Consider the following 17768-nt stretch of genomic DNA (forward strand, 5'->3'; position numbering starts at 1 on the left):
CTCTGCTTGTGCTATGCTAATGAGCTCATAACAAAGCCAAAATATGCATATCCTCAGCTAGGGATTTGGCTTTATTTGCCTGAAATTGTCCATTAAAATGACAAAACAAGTCATGGGCATTCAAACTTGCCAATGAGCTGAAACACCTGATGTTCATAAGACTCTTTTGCATATATCCCATGTGCCTCTGATACAGGAGGCTTGGGAGGTCACTCAGTGTAAGTTCTAGCTTTGCTGGAGTTTTCATTTTTGTTTTTACTGATTGTTTTTTTCAGTGACCTTCTCATTCATTGTTTTAATCTTTTATCAAATGGAATAAAAGAGGTATTTTAGTTCTGGAAAGGGACTGTATATCAGTTTCCTGAGATCAATTCCCTGGAGTCAATGATAAGAATGTAATGCAGGTGGGAGGGTAGGCACATGGAAGTCTTTATACTTTACCTGTATTCAAGACATACCATCTAACAGGCTAAGAGACTCCTTAATAACACGTTTGGTTTTCTCTTCGGATACCTAATTACTGCAGCTGACTTTAGCTATGTTACCTAGAGAACAGATTCTTCTTTCCATTATAAGGAGCTGCCATTAACAAAGCTTCTACACATATTTTCACATTTTAAATATGGGCTTCTCACCAGTTTTAGAGATAGTGAACTATATAACCTGCTCTGCTTCTCAGAAGCCATCTGCATAATAGACAGAATTTACATATTTCTCAAACTGGTTCAATGATCTCGCAAACTGATGGAGGAATGGAATGTATGGTCAGACCCCACTAGTTCAACCTCACCCCTCACACTGTAGACATTCTCAGGTCACCATGCTGTGTGAAAAGAGGCCTCTTTCTAGAAAAAAAAAAATAATAATTCCCTGTCTAGATAGTGAAGCAGTTATAAAACTTTTGAGAAATACACCACAATGAATGAATGGTTTCTACAGAAACAAATAAAAGACAAACCATATTAGTCTACTCCAACTATAACCAGGGGGGCAAGCCCCACTGCACTCCCCATATGGCGGGCTCTGCCTCCCCACACCCCCTGGTACTTAAATATATCAGCTCTGAGATCACACTTCACTTCACTAAGACAAGTTATGTTGTAGTATAGTAAATTAAAAGGGAACATGACTAAGCTTACAAAAGGCAGTCATGAAGCATGTAATGGCATGTTTACCATTTTCTTCTGTAAAGTGTGATCTCAGAGTTGCTATATTTAAGTAGCATGGGGTGTGGGGGTGCAGGAGGGCTTACTCCCCTGCTTATAGTTGTAGAAGAGTAATATGTTTCTGTATGTAGTTGTGTTGCAATACAGTAAGTGTTGGTGTCCTGTATGTTTTTTGATATTATGAGATTTAGTATTATGAGTTTTCAGTATTTTGAACTTTCAAGATTTTGGGTTCTGTATGTAGTTGTGCTGCAATATAGTAAATGTTGGTGTCCTGTATGTTTTTTGAGATTATGAGATTCAGTTTTATGAGTTTTCAGTGTTTTGAACTTTCAAGATTTTGGGTTCAGTATTTTGAGATTCGAGATTTTGACCTTTCAGGATTTAGAAGTGGACCCATATATATCTATCTCTCTCTCTCTCTCTCTCTCTCTCTCTATATATATATATATATATATATAAAACTGTGGCCATTTGTGATTTCTCTTTTATCCCATTCTAATACCGGAGGGGATTTTTTTTGTTTGTTTGTTTGTTTGTTTGTTTGTTTTTTGAATGCAGGAGGAAGAGAAGCAGGTACTGTTCTCGGGTCTATATTATATTTTTGAAAACACTCAACATCGAACATCTCTTTAGCGACCCTTAAAGAGAGAACTTGCATTTCAGAGAAAGCCCACATCAGAGATTCTTCTCCCTGGGAAAGAAATCACTTGGCCATCCTAGTGAGTTTGCCCTTTTCCCCACCGTGGTGTGATCTCGGAATTGATATATTTAGTTAGGAGGTGTGTGGTGGGCACAGCCCCCCATGTTAGGGGGTGGGAGGTGACATCCCCTACTTTGTAATCTTAGAAGTTATGTTCCGTTTTGTATGGGGCAAGCGATTTTTTTCCCAGGGAAAAAAATCGCTGAGTCGGGCTTTCGCTTTAGTTGCAGTTCGCTCTTTAAAGGTCGCTGAAGAGGTGTTCAGTGTTAAGTGTTTTTGAACATATAATATAGACCCACTATTCTCAGATATGATTTATATATCTTCCAAAAGATTTGTCTTCTCAGTTTATTCTGAACAGTTTGGGGCACTAAGCTTTGGATGCAACATATTTCTTCCTTTAAATAAAAAAAAAACTAAGAATTTTTTTCCTTGTGTTTTTGCTCAGGCCATCTTTGAATCAAAATTTTGAAAAAAGCTCTAAAATGTACCTCAGAGTATTTGGAATCCTCATGGCTTCTAGGATCCTAGCATTCCCCAGACCCATAACTTAATGCAGCTATTTCTTCTTAGTCTAGTTTTGTTCAGTTAAGGCCTGTTGAAAGGATGCAGGAAAAACAAAGTTGGAGAACAACACTGAAGTTCTTTTCTTAATCATGGTGTTTGTTCAGGCCATCATTTGATTAAAAAGTTGGAAATATCTAAAATGCACCTCTAATTTAGAGAATCTCCATGGTGGTCCCCAGACTCACAGCTTAATTCAGTTATTTCCTCCACCTTGATTATAGTGCAATCCTGGTTAGTCAAGATGTGTTAAAAGAACACAGGAAAAAGCAAAGAGGGACACTGAATTTCTTTCCTTAATCAGGATTATTGCCATCACTGGATGAAAAGTTTATTTAAAAAAGAGCATATAGAACCCCTATGGCTTTTGGTAGCTGGACCCTTGGCTTAATTCATTTCCTTCATTCACAGCTATTACATTGCCGTCCTGGTCAATTAAGATGTGTTGAAAAGATGCAGAAAAAAAAAACAAAGTTTATTTATTTTATTTTACATTTATTGACCGGGATAGTCCGACTGGATACATGTCCATTTCAGCGGAGGCCCGGGGAGAAAAGCTCCAAACTTACAAACAGATAAAAACAAGCAAGTTACAGTATATGCACAAACATATTGTGTTAACATACAAGTTACAGTCTCACATTTCAAGCCTATGAAGAATACAGTTTATATTCAGAAATATATACAACTATGTTACAGTTTCTCTTATCAAACCTATAGGTGCAGCTTATATACAGAGTATCTGCAAAGATGTTACAGTTTCTCTTTTCAAACCTTTTAGTGTAAGAGGTTAGTCGCTGTGAATAAAAAATTGCAGGGATATATGGAAGTAGATGAGGCTTTAGTCAGGGTTAGATGAAGGACATAACCAGTGAGTTTTAAAATACTGGGTTAGATTTTTTTTAACTGATTAAGGGAGGAGTTCAGAGTAAGGTCAGATGGGAGCAAATTCCAGGTTTTGCCTACTGAATTTGCAAACAAAGATTCACCAGATAGGTTGTTAGCTTTAACAGATTGAATCAAAAGTTTTGTAGTGGAACGAAGTGACCTAGCGTTTTTGTAGGGATGGATAATGTTTTTAAGGGAAGACATTTTTGCTGGATGGTTTATAACCTTGAATGCTGCAGTAAGTTGATTATATTGAATTAGCCTGGGGAGTTCTAGCCATCCTAAAAGGTTTAGGTTTTGACAGTGGTGTGTCCTGTAAGGTGTTCCTGTGGCAAACCTGGCAGCTTGATTGTAGCAGCTAGAGAGTTTGCTGAGATCAGTTTTGTTCAAGTTAGTGAGTATTGGTGAGGCATAGAGTAGAGGTGAAAGCAGATGGGTACGGGCAATGGCAGTCCTAGCTAGAGGGGTGAGAAAAGGGTTGTTTTTGTATAGGGAGCCAAGTTTTTTATTAATGGTTTTAATAGTTTGGTTTACGTGCATATCATATTTGAGGTTGTTGTCTGTTATAACACCCAGGAGTTTGGTATACATATCTGGTGAGATTATGGCCCCATTGTTAGATGTTACAGTAAACAAAGTTTGAGAGGATTTGTAAGTAGGGGAGAAGAGCAATAGCATGTTTTATTAGGGTTTAATATCAGCTGGTGATTAGAGATCCAGTTTTTCACTGTATTAAAGATTTTCTGGGTTAGACTAAGGAGATCTGTAGTCTGTAGGGGTAGAAGCTGAGCAAATCAGGGTGGAGTCATTGGAATATTGTATACAGGTTGCATCTGGGATTACAGTGTGGAAGTCATTGATAAAGTGGGAGAAAAGAAGGGGACCTAATATGGAGCCTTGTGAGACACCAGTGGTAACGGGGAGAAGGGTGGAGAGTTTGTCCTGCCAAAGGACAGTCTGCTGTCTTCCACTAAGATAAGATTGAAACCATTGTATGGCATGGTTGTTTAGGGATATTTTATTTAGTGTAAGTAAGAGTGGCTGGTGGTTAACCATGTTGAAGGCCTTGGAAAGATCGAGAAACAGGGCAGAAGATAGTTTGTTATTGTTACAGTTGGAATTTATGACATTGGAAAAGGAGAGGAGGGCTGAAGTGGTACTGTGCTTTGGTCTAAATCCATGCTGGGAGTTGGTCAGAAGACTATGTTGAATAAGGTAGTGTAAGAGTTGTTTATGGATACACTTTTCCATAATTTTAGCAAGAGGGGAAAGGATAGCTATCGGTCTATAGTTTGTGTTTCTGCTGTAGATGGCAGAAACATTTTTTTTGTCTATTAATATGGATGTTTTTGTTCCATTCCTATATTGTCAAAATTTGAGTTGATCTTGTGGGGCTTTAGAGGAGTACCAGGTGTTCCAGGCATTATTTCTTTGGATGATCTTTAGTTTGGTTTCTTTAGTGAGCCAGGGGGCAACTTTTGTTTTAATTCTAATAGAGCGTGCAGGTGCATGGTTGTCAAGGATGGCCAGGCATGTGTTATTAAAGTGTGTTGCTGCCTCATCTAGTGGTAGTTGTTTTAGAATTGACCAATTGCATAATTTAAGTTCTTCTAAGAATTTATGAAGGTTGAAGTTTTTGTTATTTCTTATTGTTTTATAGGTGGGTAGATGTGGACATTCAACTTTATGCCTAATAGTATACGTTAAGAAATGATCACTTAGATCTTCAGGGGAAAGTACTTGGGTTGTACATGTGGTGGGGGCTATTAATTAGTATCCAGTCTAGGAAACTTTCTTTATTGTTAGGCTTGCTGATCCTAGTAGGGAAGGTTATAGTTTGTGTAAAACCATGTAGGTTTACGTGGGTGGTTAGGGTCTCTGCAGTGCACGTGTTTCAATCTATATTGAGGTCCCCTAGAACAATGGTCTCTTGGGGGTAGACATTGGATAGCCAGTAGAGGATGCCTTATGAGGTCCCTGAGTTATTATCAGGGGGAATATAGACACGTACTAGTTGAAGAACAAGACTGAATTTCTTTCCTTAATCAGGATTTTTTTCAGGCAATCATTTGATCTAAAGGTTTGAAATAAGGTCTAAAATGCACCTCAGAGCATCAAGAATCACAATGGCTTTTTGGGGCCTAGCTGTCCTGAAACCCCCCATCAAAATACACTTATTCCTTCATATCTATTACAGAGCAGTCCTGGTCAGTTAGGATGTGTTAAAACAATGCAGGAAAAAACAAAGCTGAAGAATAAGACTGTTTTTTTCCTTAATCAGGATTATTGTTCAGACCATCATTGGTAGAGAAGGCCAAGCAGCCCACTGATCCCCAGCTTAATGTAGTTATTTCATCCACAGTTATCAGAGTGCTGTATTCCTTGGACAGGATACGTTGAATGAATGAATGCATGAAAAATATAAAGAGTAAGACAAACTGTGAGAAAAGGAAGAAACCAGTAATCTGGATGGTACTGATAGGCAAGAATGGGGGGACAGGGGAGACCCTGGGTGATGTGTGGGGAGGGTGAGTAGTGGACAGTTGGGGGGGGGGAGCATCACGTTTCTCTTCACCTAGGACACCAGTTCAACTAAGGCCAGTACTGAAGTGAGAGTTAGGGTATTTTCCTGACTGTCTCTCAATGTGTGGTTTTGTTGTTTAATTTACAATTTTGTTTTTAGGAGGACAGTGAACCATTTTCAATAATATGTAAATCTGTGAGCTATGAAACAGGGTTACTCTTTGAGTGTCAGACAATGAGATGAGGTGCTCTAAGAGTTAGTAGTGATGAGTGCACAGATTTACAGTTGTTTGTATTTTGTATGTATTTGTGCTTGAATGTAGAAGCATTGGGTTGTGTGTCAATGGCACATGACAATTTAATAAGGAGACGGCAAAGTTTTCAGAATGTTCTTTTTATTATATTATGTGGTGGGAGATAACCATGTATGATATACTGCTTCCTAGTAATATAAGTTACAGAATAGTTCTATATACGTATAACAGGGGATATCTGGAAGTCACATGAGGTGTCCAACGTATCTACAGTGACATTGTTGGTTAGAGGTGGCAAGGAGTTGGCTGGTAATAGGCAAAACAACAGTGAAAGAAGAAGGGTAAAGATTATAAAGGTGATTTTAACAAGCTGCATCTTAGTGTCCTGGAATAACACTGGTTATGTGGATCTAGTGGTGTGTTCAAGAAGACGTGAGCATACCAGAATTTATATGTATCAATAGATACATAAGTCATCTATGTTTATTGATAAGCAATACGTATTCTGATGCTGTATATTATTAGATAAGTTAGCACTGGAAAGAAATGGCCATTATTTTGTTGTTTAACCCCCTTATCTCATTATTTCCTCTTCCAAGCCATGCCTTCCTCTTCCTGGCCCTTTTCAACCTATTTATCCACATATAAAGTGTCAACTGTTAAAATATTCATTGCTGTGCTAGCTATGAGCTGTTTTCCCTTTTTGTTATATAAGATGCAAGTGAAAATGAGATGTCATATTGGGCATATGCGTATTTCTTTTTAATTTCTGTTGAAATTTTAATAAAGATATTTTAAAAATAACCCTATATTAATTAATTGAGGTAACATTTTTACAGGTCCGAGGACAAGTCATCTGAGCTATGGGTTTTGTGTGATTTGGAAAAACTTTAATAACAAAAAATCTGAGTCGGTAATTTGTTAAAATGCAGCTTTATTCTTAGCTGATGGCTAGACTGGGTTGAACTTTGCTAACAATAAAAGTGGGCTGTTTTGTCAGGGGGTAAATAGTTTAACAGAGTTGTCTTTTAAATTTGTCTATGAAACTTTCCATACAAATGAAAGGATTTAATATACAATTGTAATGTATGTGCATCTAAAACTAACATACCTTTAAAATCAAACAGGCATTGTGTTTAATCTTCAAATACCCAGCAATTAAGAGCGACAATAAAGTTATTAGTTTAAGCAAACAGCATTTTGGCTTTAAGCTCAAAACTGTAATTCTATCTAATGATACTTTCTCACCTACTAAGATGTAAATCCAAAGATACTTTAAATCACCCCTAGAGAGAGATAGGAAATGCATCTTATATGGGAATACTTTACATCTATTCCTGCACCGGGGGTAACAGATTGGACATTAGTTACAGAGGGAGTCAGTCTCCAGAAAAAAAAAGACTCTTGAAGCTCAACATTTATGATAAAAAATGCTTTATAATCGGAGAGCAGAAGTGTGCCTATGCATGTATTTCAGAAACAGAGGTGAATGCATCCAGTCTAGGCCTTGGTCTAACCTTGTCTTAAGTACTACATGCAGTTCTGGAGGACATATAAGGTAAAAGGCATCAGGAATCTCAAAGGAATTTAGGTGAATTTGATGAGAAGCTAAAAGAGACAGAAACCAAAGGACACAGGAGATGTGATAATGATGTAAAACATCATAAAATGGATATGTGAATGGGTCATTCTGAACAGTACATCAGAAGGAGAAGGAAAGAGCACAGTCAACAGAGTGTCGGGACTATCTACTCCCCTAAAAGTACTTTTTCTCAGAGAAGGCTGGGGACCTATGGAATGAACCCCTGAAATGAGCAGTGGTAAGGGAATCTACAAAGGCATTCAAGAGTGTATGAACAGCTGTAAAAAGGTAAGGGGGGAGGTTGGGATTGTAGGGAAGGTAGACTGATATGGCACATAAAGAGCAAGCTGCATACACTTATTGTCTGTTTCTGCCATCAAGAAAATATGATGTAATTTCTGCAACAGGCATGAAATATAAACCATAATAAATGCGTTAAATGGGAGCCAGGAAGGTGAAAAGAAGACAAAGTCCTATTTGTTTTGATGATGACCTTTAAATTCATAAGGACAGTGTTTTTTCCATTTGTCAGGCTAAAAAATGTAAAAATTAAGAATCTGAACAGTCTGAAAATCAAATAAAGATAGTATTTCATGGAATCAGACATTTCAAGTAAGCACACTCATTTTGCATACCTTGCACTTATTCCAAAATGTACTACTTGTAAAACTAAGCTTTGGTTTTAGTCAGTATTCTGAACCTAGAATCTGCTCTATGTTTTCATACAGAGGGACTAAAAATTGCAACAAAATTAATGCAACGACAGAAAAGTACATTTAACAGTCAATGGTGTGATTCCAGGATATTCAGCTCATGAAAATGGAATTTCATGTCTGTTAAGTAATCATAAATCAGTGCCCCTTAAGAAGCACCCCCTGTAATAACAGTTCAAATACTTGCAGAAAGCAAAACGCAGTTTTGTCATGTGGTACATGTATTGCTCAGCTCTATAAGGCAGCTGAGGATACCTGCAACTGCATTTTTTTCTTACACTAAATACAAAAAAGACTGCAAATTGTTTGCAGATTTAGAATTCTAAATCATAAAACTAACCATACTTTCAAAACCTAATTATTATTGTTTATTCATGTGAAAATAAAGAAAACTGTTTAATGAATTTTAGTTACCATAACATTTGCATGATGGTCACAACAATAAAATAAGCTACAATGTTAACGGATATGTATATTATATTATAATGCATTAAGACTATGACTAATAAGTCATTGCCGTCTGGTTTTAAGTGTGCACTATACAAACATTCCTTCGCTCTATGAGATAGGAAGTACTATGACACTTACATCAGATAAGTAAACAAATCTCTGTCAACTAAAGAATCAATAAATGCTGCCTGTAGCACTATTTGAGATTAATGAATGGTGTTGATTACAAGAAACAATATTGTTAACAAACAGCAGTAATGCCACAAATAAGAATCACAACAACTATGCAACAAATTTGTAAGCAGATTACCATGTCAAAGGTGTAAGAAATGTTGATTAAAAACTTTAGGTACAAGATACTAGATAAGAATAAGATACATGAATCAGCTTCAAAATCCCTGCATTGATGCTTTCAGTTAATAGTATCTGTAGATCTCTTATCAAACGGAATGCACACTTTACATGATTAATTAATAGAATGTATGAAATATAAATTGATTTACTCTGAAATAATTAAAGGGCCATATAACATATGAAGGGGTCTTCTGCTAGAGCATTTTTGAATAAAGCATATTCTCTGTTATTTGAGGATAAGAGGTGATATGCAGTACTTCTACAACCATACTTAGTGCAAACTCAGTATCATGAGAGTGTTAGCTAGGTCAGCTGGCTCAATGAATCACAAGTACACAAGTGTATAGCTAGTGAACGTATCAGCACTACAACATGTCACATAGGGACTTGTTTGATTATCCAGTAATGTAGTACCCATCTGTAGATCAGATATTGGAAGTCGCCCGAAAACTACTTATCACATACCACATATAAAGTATGGTCATATGATTAAACAAGCTGTAAAAGAAACATTGGAGGTAAGTAGTCATGAAATAATGCAAGTTTAATATTATAAATCATATATAACATGAACAATGATATGCTCTCACTTCTGTGTGTGCACTAGCTGCATATTTACCTCACTGTAATAGAGACTTTAGGAACTTGCATAAAGTGTCTGAAGAGGTGTATTAAGACACACCCATATCAGAAGTACCTAGCTAGAAATATTAAGGCAGTAATGACTGCAGTCAGCCATATCCACCACATCAATGCATCATCTGTAATGAGGACTAAAGACCCACAACAAAATGACCAGAATGAGCAACCATGGAACAGCAAAGTAGTAATTGAAAGATAAATATTAGAACAAATTATATAAATAACAGCTACTAGCATTTATAAATCATTTAGGTGCAAATTTTTATGCATAAAATTAGTTCTTAGTAATTTTATCTCACAATCCGCCTTAGTGAGGGCACTAAGGAAAAAAAAAAATCACATACCTACAATTCATCAGGCAGCATCACCTAGGCACTTACACATTGCTATGAACATTTCTCATGGCAATTATTCTATACAAATACACTATCATTATTCCAGGCTCATAGGTATGAGTATTGGTCATACCAAAACATAGGCAGCAATGTAGAAAGAAAACATAAACTCTTTTTATCAGTACTTGGGAGAATTATTAACCAAAATATTCAACATTCTTAAGGCATTTCACTGATAAATAGTGCATTATCTGAAAGTGATTCTAAACAAACAGAGCTACACACATTCTTATCTAGAAAGCCTGCTGTATGGGCATCAGTGTGCAGTAAAGAAAAAAAAATGATGAAGGAAGGTGCGTATTCAAGCATATCATCAGAGAGCACTACAGTCTCGAAATGAGCAGTATCCGCATGAAAAGCCAAATGTCAATTAGTGTTACTAATCTTGGATACTTAACTGTGTTATCCTAATGCCTATTAATAACTGAAGTATGAACCAGGTAATGCATTCTTTAAGACATTATAAATGGAGCTTCCAGATATATTAATGATAAAAAAATTTACAGTGAGCCCTAAACAGATGCTGCAGACTGGCAATTAAACATAAATTACCCAACTCACATCTTGAATCAAGAACTTAACAACCAAGCAAGCCATGATTAGAAAGATGAGTGAATGGAAAAACCTCAGATGACTGAGTGGATCACTGGTAAATACAAGATAACTGAGCTAATAAAAAGATTACTTTCCCTACTTCTTTTCTAAAAATAAATCATAGGGCAAATCAAAAGCTTAGCCTAGAAAACACACAGAGCTTCGGGCATTTTTAGAAAAAAATTCGCAAAACCTCATTTGCTAAATATACAGTCCTGTATACTACTATGGCACAGCAGTTAGCAATGTCACCTCACAGCAAGAGGTTCTCCAGTTTGATTTGTAAGCTGTTGTGCCTTCTTTGTGGAATCTGCATGTCCTCCCTGTGGTCGCATGGGTTTCCTCCAGGTGCTCCACTTTCCTCCCACATTCCAAAGGCATGCAGTAGGTGGATTGGACACTCTAAATTGGACATAGGTGCGAGTGAGTGGTGGTACGGATGAACTACCTTGGCTGGGCTAGCCATCTGGAGGTGAAAACCTTGGCTTGAGATGATTGTCACTGTTGAAGTGACACACCGACCCCATGTGTAAAATGGGGAAAAATGGGTTGAAGATGAATGGATGGATATACTACTATGGCAAATGTTTCCATCACTTCTTTAAATTATGCAGCATTACATAAATATAATCTGTTGTGATGAAAAACAAAAATCAAATGTTCACTATCAATATCACAGCTTTTTACCATAATACTTGCTGTTCAGGGTTGACACATCAGAAAACCATCTCATACTCAAACATTGCATGCATTTTAATGCATCTAATGAAAGCATGCATGAGAAAGTTAAGAATTAGAAAATATAAGTTTGTAATCCTGCTGCTAGCAAATGGAATCAATATATGATTCAAATTACTGTTTAAGATTTATTATTGCCACTTGACTTTAGGGGAAATTGTTGACATACTCAGACAATTATCACCCTGTCTACAATTGTTAGAATTAGATTTTGCTTGTTCTTTGGAGCCCATACAAGAAAGAATTCATCTTCTTGCAGATGTAATGCTGACTATGATACATTAAAAATCTCAACCTACAATGTATGCTGAACTCTTTTGTATAGATATATGAAAGTGCATTTAAATCCTTTTGTGTTTAAGAATTTTATCAGAATGAGATACTGCCTGCTTTTGATTACCGCTGCTGCTGACTCATTAAAGCTTTTTTATTTTGTGAGAGAATTCTGACAATTAGTTTTGATAGCTAAGGACTTATGAGGTTAATACAAGAGTTTTTTCTGATTAGGGCACGAAGATTTTGTTTAGGTAATCCTGGCTTTGGAAATACAAAACAGTGAATTCTTTCTGTGGTAAAATAGAAGATTCTGAAGTGGGAGTATTATGCATTGAACGAGGACAAAGAGAATGTTTCTTATCCTTTTATCTTCTCAGTCTTCTTTTATCCCCTACAGCCTGATAATATTTTATGTCCGCCATTTTAGGTACTGGGTGGTGTGAACATTGGCACTAGATTATTTCCACCCTAGAAGTGACACCTCGACCCTTACTTCTCAAATGTCCAGATATTCACAGAATGTACAGATTTTAGCCTCATATATTTGGTCTGTTCCTTATAAAATATGTGATTTTTCTGGATTTTTGTGGCAAATCAGTGAGGATTGAATTCAGTAAATAATGGCAGGCATTTGAGTTTCAGACTTTGTATCCATCATAAAAACGTATGGTAACACAAGACCTTTTATTCTAGCAACTTTCTAATTTTCTAAGAGCAATATTTAAAATATGTTCCTATTTTCTGGCATTGTCTCCCCATTATTTTTGGTTTTGTCCAGATTCTTTGTGAGAGCTATTCCTCAACCCCATCTGTAAAAATGGGAAAAAAGGTTGTGGATGGATGGATTTCTCCTGCTCATCAAAAAAATTGCTATTCTGTTTCAGCCAGTGTTATGTTTGGACTTTAATTCTTGCAACCTTTTTTGAATAATTCATCATCTGTTTAGTAATGTGACACTGAGTACTTTCTCATCATGTGCCTTTGCATTTGCTTGTAAAGTTTCCGACTTATCTGAAATGCTGTTGACTTGAATGATTTGTGAGGGATATGTCACAGACATCTTGCAAACTTTGGTGGACATTATAGAAGCTGCAATGATGATTTTCCCAACTTTTGTAAGTGGATTTTGTGAAATTCTACTAATATTTTTGGAAAGTATTAAAATATATAATTTTCCTCAACTGTATTTCAAAAGGGAGTGGAATTAACAACATGAGGAATAATGACTGAAGAACTTTTCTATGCTGCTGGTATCCTTGGGGCAGGAATGGAAGTTTTCTCGTTAATATACATTTCGAGCACATTCCGCTGCTGATAGGCACTGCACAATACAGGCATAGGGTTACATGGTTCACAGACTCAAATGTGGATAACTACAGGCTTCTGTGTTTTTCAGAGCATAGCAGACACAATACTTTCTATACATACATTGTATTTTATTCAACAAAATGCATGCCATTCTGTGCCATCAAAGACCACACCTCAATGGATCTCTCATACCTATCACATGATGTTTGGCAACAGAAATACATGAAGCAAATGTGCAAACCTCCACCAGCAAATACATAAACATGCTGGAGGGAGAGAGTCATGACCAAACAGTTAACAATATCCAGAACAAATTACCCCTGCATATTAAGAAGACCAAGCAGCTGCCTGTGGTATAAAAATACATTTGCAAACACCCATACAAAAATCCTAAACCTTCTGTACTTACTTGCATACTTGGGAGTCATGCAGATGTCTTCCTGCTGTTCTTTGTATATTCAGTTTCCATTCTCTCTCTCTCTTCCCATCTCTTTTAACTTCTCCTGAATGAATATTATGTTTTGGTGAATTGGGTTTTAACTGTACAATGCACTATAGTCATTTGGTTTCAAAACTGTGATTATCAGTCTCTCAACTGAAATGATAAAAAAGTGGCTTGTTTTCCCCTGCTGTGTCAAGTTACTATTTCTGTTGGCTAAGTTGCTGTAATTTGCAGATTTGTTGACAGTTCAGTATTCATTCCTGCTTGTCCTATACACTGTGTAAGGCAGCGGCAGGGCTTCTTTCTCATTCTTCCTTTTCTCCAACACTCTTTTATAAAGCCTTTTTTTCCCTGGAGGTGTACTGTGCTAAATTAAGCACAGGTACAAATGTGCTATAAGGCATTTTGTGCATTTTTTCCAACATCGGATGCCTTGACTGAAATCCATGCATATAAAAAGAGTCTAAAGATGAAGGACCGAAGTCATGAAGTCAAAAAGTTGGGAGTGGTTGTCTCTCTTGGGACAGGAAAACCCCCTCAAGTCCAGGTCAGCTCAGTTGGTGTCTTTTGTCCCTCCGACCCATGGGAGCTGGCCAAAACAGTGTTTGGTGCCAAGGAGCTGGAGAAGATGATAGTGGACTGTTGCACTGAATCAGATGGTTGCACAGTAGACAGAGCCATGGCTTGGTGTGACGCGCTGCACTATATTCTATTTTACCTGGCTGTATTTGTTGCACCATGGTGTAAGGCTGGTTTGTGCTGCTGCATTTGTTTTATTAAATTCTAGTCATGTTTATTTATGTTGTCGTTTCACATTAGTGGCTGTATTGTATAACACTTTAGCATAGTTGACCTTTTACACTAGCAAATGCAAAAAGTTATGAATCCTATACAGTCTTTTGCCATTTGCCAAATAGTGTCTATATCATGAACAGAGATATTGAGTTTAGTAGTACTAAGGTACCTACATATCCAAGGAACTACAAATCCCAGCATGAGACTACTATATTGTGGAATGAGAAGTGAGTTTGTATGACATAATACCAATATCTATTCTAGTGTAACAAATGGATTGAGCTGTCATTTGTGAGTGACATGGGAACTGATGTTTGAAACTCACAAATGGAAGCAATGTACTGTTCTATCAGTGAAAACTACAATCATAAGACATACTGCTGCAAAACTCATATTTCTAGAATTGTGAGCAGAAAGTCCAAGTCACAGCACAATTGGAAACAATGAGCTTAGTATAAAACGAATGATTTCATACTTTGGGTCTTAATGTTCGAAACCTGCAACATAAATAAACAAACAAACAAATAAAAATGTTACTGAAGTCTATAGTTATGCATTATCATTTATTTTGTTAACAAACATTTTTTGTTTGATTAGTGATAAATTTTGTATAGTATTTAATATATATGATTGAAAGGAATACAAAAAAGTTCATATAATAGAGAAAGTCAGTAATATTAATAGTGAATACAAACAGCTGAATAGTTACAAGAGTCGTGCAGTATCTCAAGTAACACAGATCAAGGGATCCAACCATAAAAGCAAAGCATATTTATGTTCATATAGAACTATTGACCACATTAAGAAGAAAATAAACAAGAAAGCAGATCAAAAGTAAAGTATTTATAAAGTTTATGGATATGAGGTATAAGTAAATAAGAATTTTGATTGCCCAGTCATTGGATTGTGAAACAAATGCTGCAGTGAAAGGAAAAAAAGAGCAACAGATATGAGCAGCAGTCAGAGGTCAGAGGTCAGGAAGAAAAGACTGGAAGAGAACAGTCAAGCACATGCTGTTGGAGCAGGAGACTGCATTAATCTCTATAGGCAGAGCACAACCATTTGACTACAAATAGAGGATCAACTATATTACTGTGTTTTATGTCCTAAGCAAGTTAAGAAATAAAGGTGTACTCACTTGCATTGTACTGCTACATGAGTCAATTATACCAGACAGCAAAAGTCAATAAAATGAACTCCCAAGTACATGGAAAAATGAAACTCATCTTTTGGATAGTGTAAGAGGACATAGTAGGATGTATTTTATCAAAATTACAATGCACATCTACATTATTTAATATGGAATGGACTGCATTATGCATGCAATTTTTGTCTCATGAAAATGCAATTCGATGATGTGGCCTTTTGAATATTAAAAGTAGATCCATACACCCACACGCGCACACACACACACACACACACACACACACACACACACACACACACACACACACACAGGCCTACTTACATCGACTGACCCAAATGCCAGCAGTCAAAATATCAATCACAAAAGGTTGATAAACCAAACGTTGACACATTACCATGACTGCACCAAGAAAGAACCTCAGCACATTGTTTTTCTATATGGGCAAGCCACTGCCTCCCAAGTCCCCATACTAATTATATATACTACCTCCAAGAAAATACAATCCCCAGGGAAAGGAATTATTCCCCCACCCAGGGACTGTTAATCACACACACACACCAGTTAACCATCTGCATATATCAACCAAATGCGGTTGATTAAGCAGAAGTTGGCCAACAATCATTGCGAAAAAATGCAGTAGGCCCATATACATAAGCATATGTTAAATACATATGCGTACATGTATCTATATGTGACGATAGGGGAGATATGGGCAAAGGCTAACAGACTAGTCAAATAGAATTTAATATATAATTCTATCAACTGTATAAATAAATGTAAAATACAGGCTTGTGTTTTTAAATGTAAGAAAACACTGTGAAATGTGGAACTGCAAAATATGTGACAACATTGCACTCTACTGGCCCAGTGAAGCATGCTGTATCCTTTCATGTTAGAATTTGGCCCGAGGGCATCTGGATAAAGATTTCATGCCCATTGTTTTAAGGCTAAAGTTTATGACTAGAATTTAGATGTGGAAGGTGCTTTATTGCTTTAGTTTCTGTTAGTATATACATGTGAAATGTGTTCTATTGTTGTAAGTTTCTGTGCAGGTGTTAAATTGCTAAATAATGCAGTTTGTGGCCTGAGAACTGAGGCCAGGTGTTAAGATGATGCAATATGAATACTGGGAAAACCTAAGTGTCAAAAATTGTGTAATTTTGGGAGGGCCTTAGAGACATGTTTGTTAGTAATGTTTAAATACTATTTCTCACATGAGACCTGAGGCATTTTGATCTTGGACATCTAACTTAATAGCACTGCTTATGCTTTTTATGTATGTAAGCAGGATTGTAGCACTGTGTTTTCTCTAAGATTAGCTAAAGATTAGAAAGTTAGATTAAGTATTTTTCTGTGTAATCAGATCTTTCCTACGATATTATTTTAAGTTTCTGTGTGATCTGTGAACTCTTAGATATCCCTGTGGTGTAGTCATTTTGTCTTGTGCTTTAATTATTTATTATTAAATATTTTTAAAACCTTCTACTTGTGGCTGCTTTGTGTAGAGAGGAAATATGCTTTAGAGTACGTTATATATTTATAGAGTTTACTGTCTAAGCACTTCCAATAAGCCTTAGACTGTATAGTCACATTACCGTTGTATATTAATATTGCACAATAATAATTGGACACCCATTTAAGGGCCTTTTAGTAGCTGATATTATTAACTGGGTGGTGGCAGTAATTACTACCATACAGTCTGGATAAAGGGGCACAGCTGGAGAATCTGTGCTAGCCTTTCCCAGGAGTGTCTGTGAAATGTATAAATACTTATCTCAAAGTGTGTGTGTGTTGCGTCATCTACTTGGGCAGGGATACGAAGCACTGGTGGGACAGAGGGGGTATTGGAGGTTCTAGCTTGCCCAGTTAGGCTGAGACCTGGACCTTATAGCTGTGCCAGTGGGGAGTCTTATTGTGGACCTGGTGAGCAAGGGAGCAGCCAGCCCCAGACTGACTGTGATCTCTGTGTACACGTAAGGGAAATTGTACTTTACTGTGTGTATTAATTATCCTTTCTTCTTCTAGGAGACGACCTCCCTGGTGTTAGTGGTGAGGACTGAGGCTCCTTGATTGCTGGGCCAGGGCATGGTCAGCACAAGCGGTGGCAGTGGTGGGATCTACTTCACATACTAATTGGCTTGTAGTGGTGTGGGTAGAGCGAATTCCTGTAGCTTATGTACAATGATTTCTAAAAGTGTTTTGTACTCTAAAACAGTCACGCAGTGTATACCAAG

This window comes from Protopterus annectens, chromosome 10.part0 (assembly GCF_019279795.1).
Source record: "Protopterus annectens isolate FY-2018-M chromosome 10.part0, PAN1.0, whole genome shotgun sequence".
NCBI classification, from domain to species: Eukaryota; Metazoa; Chordata; order Ceratodontiformes; family Protopteridae; genus Protopterus; species Protopterus annectens.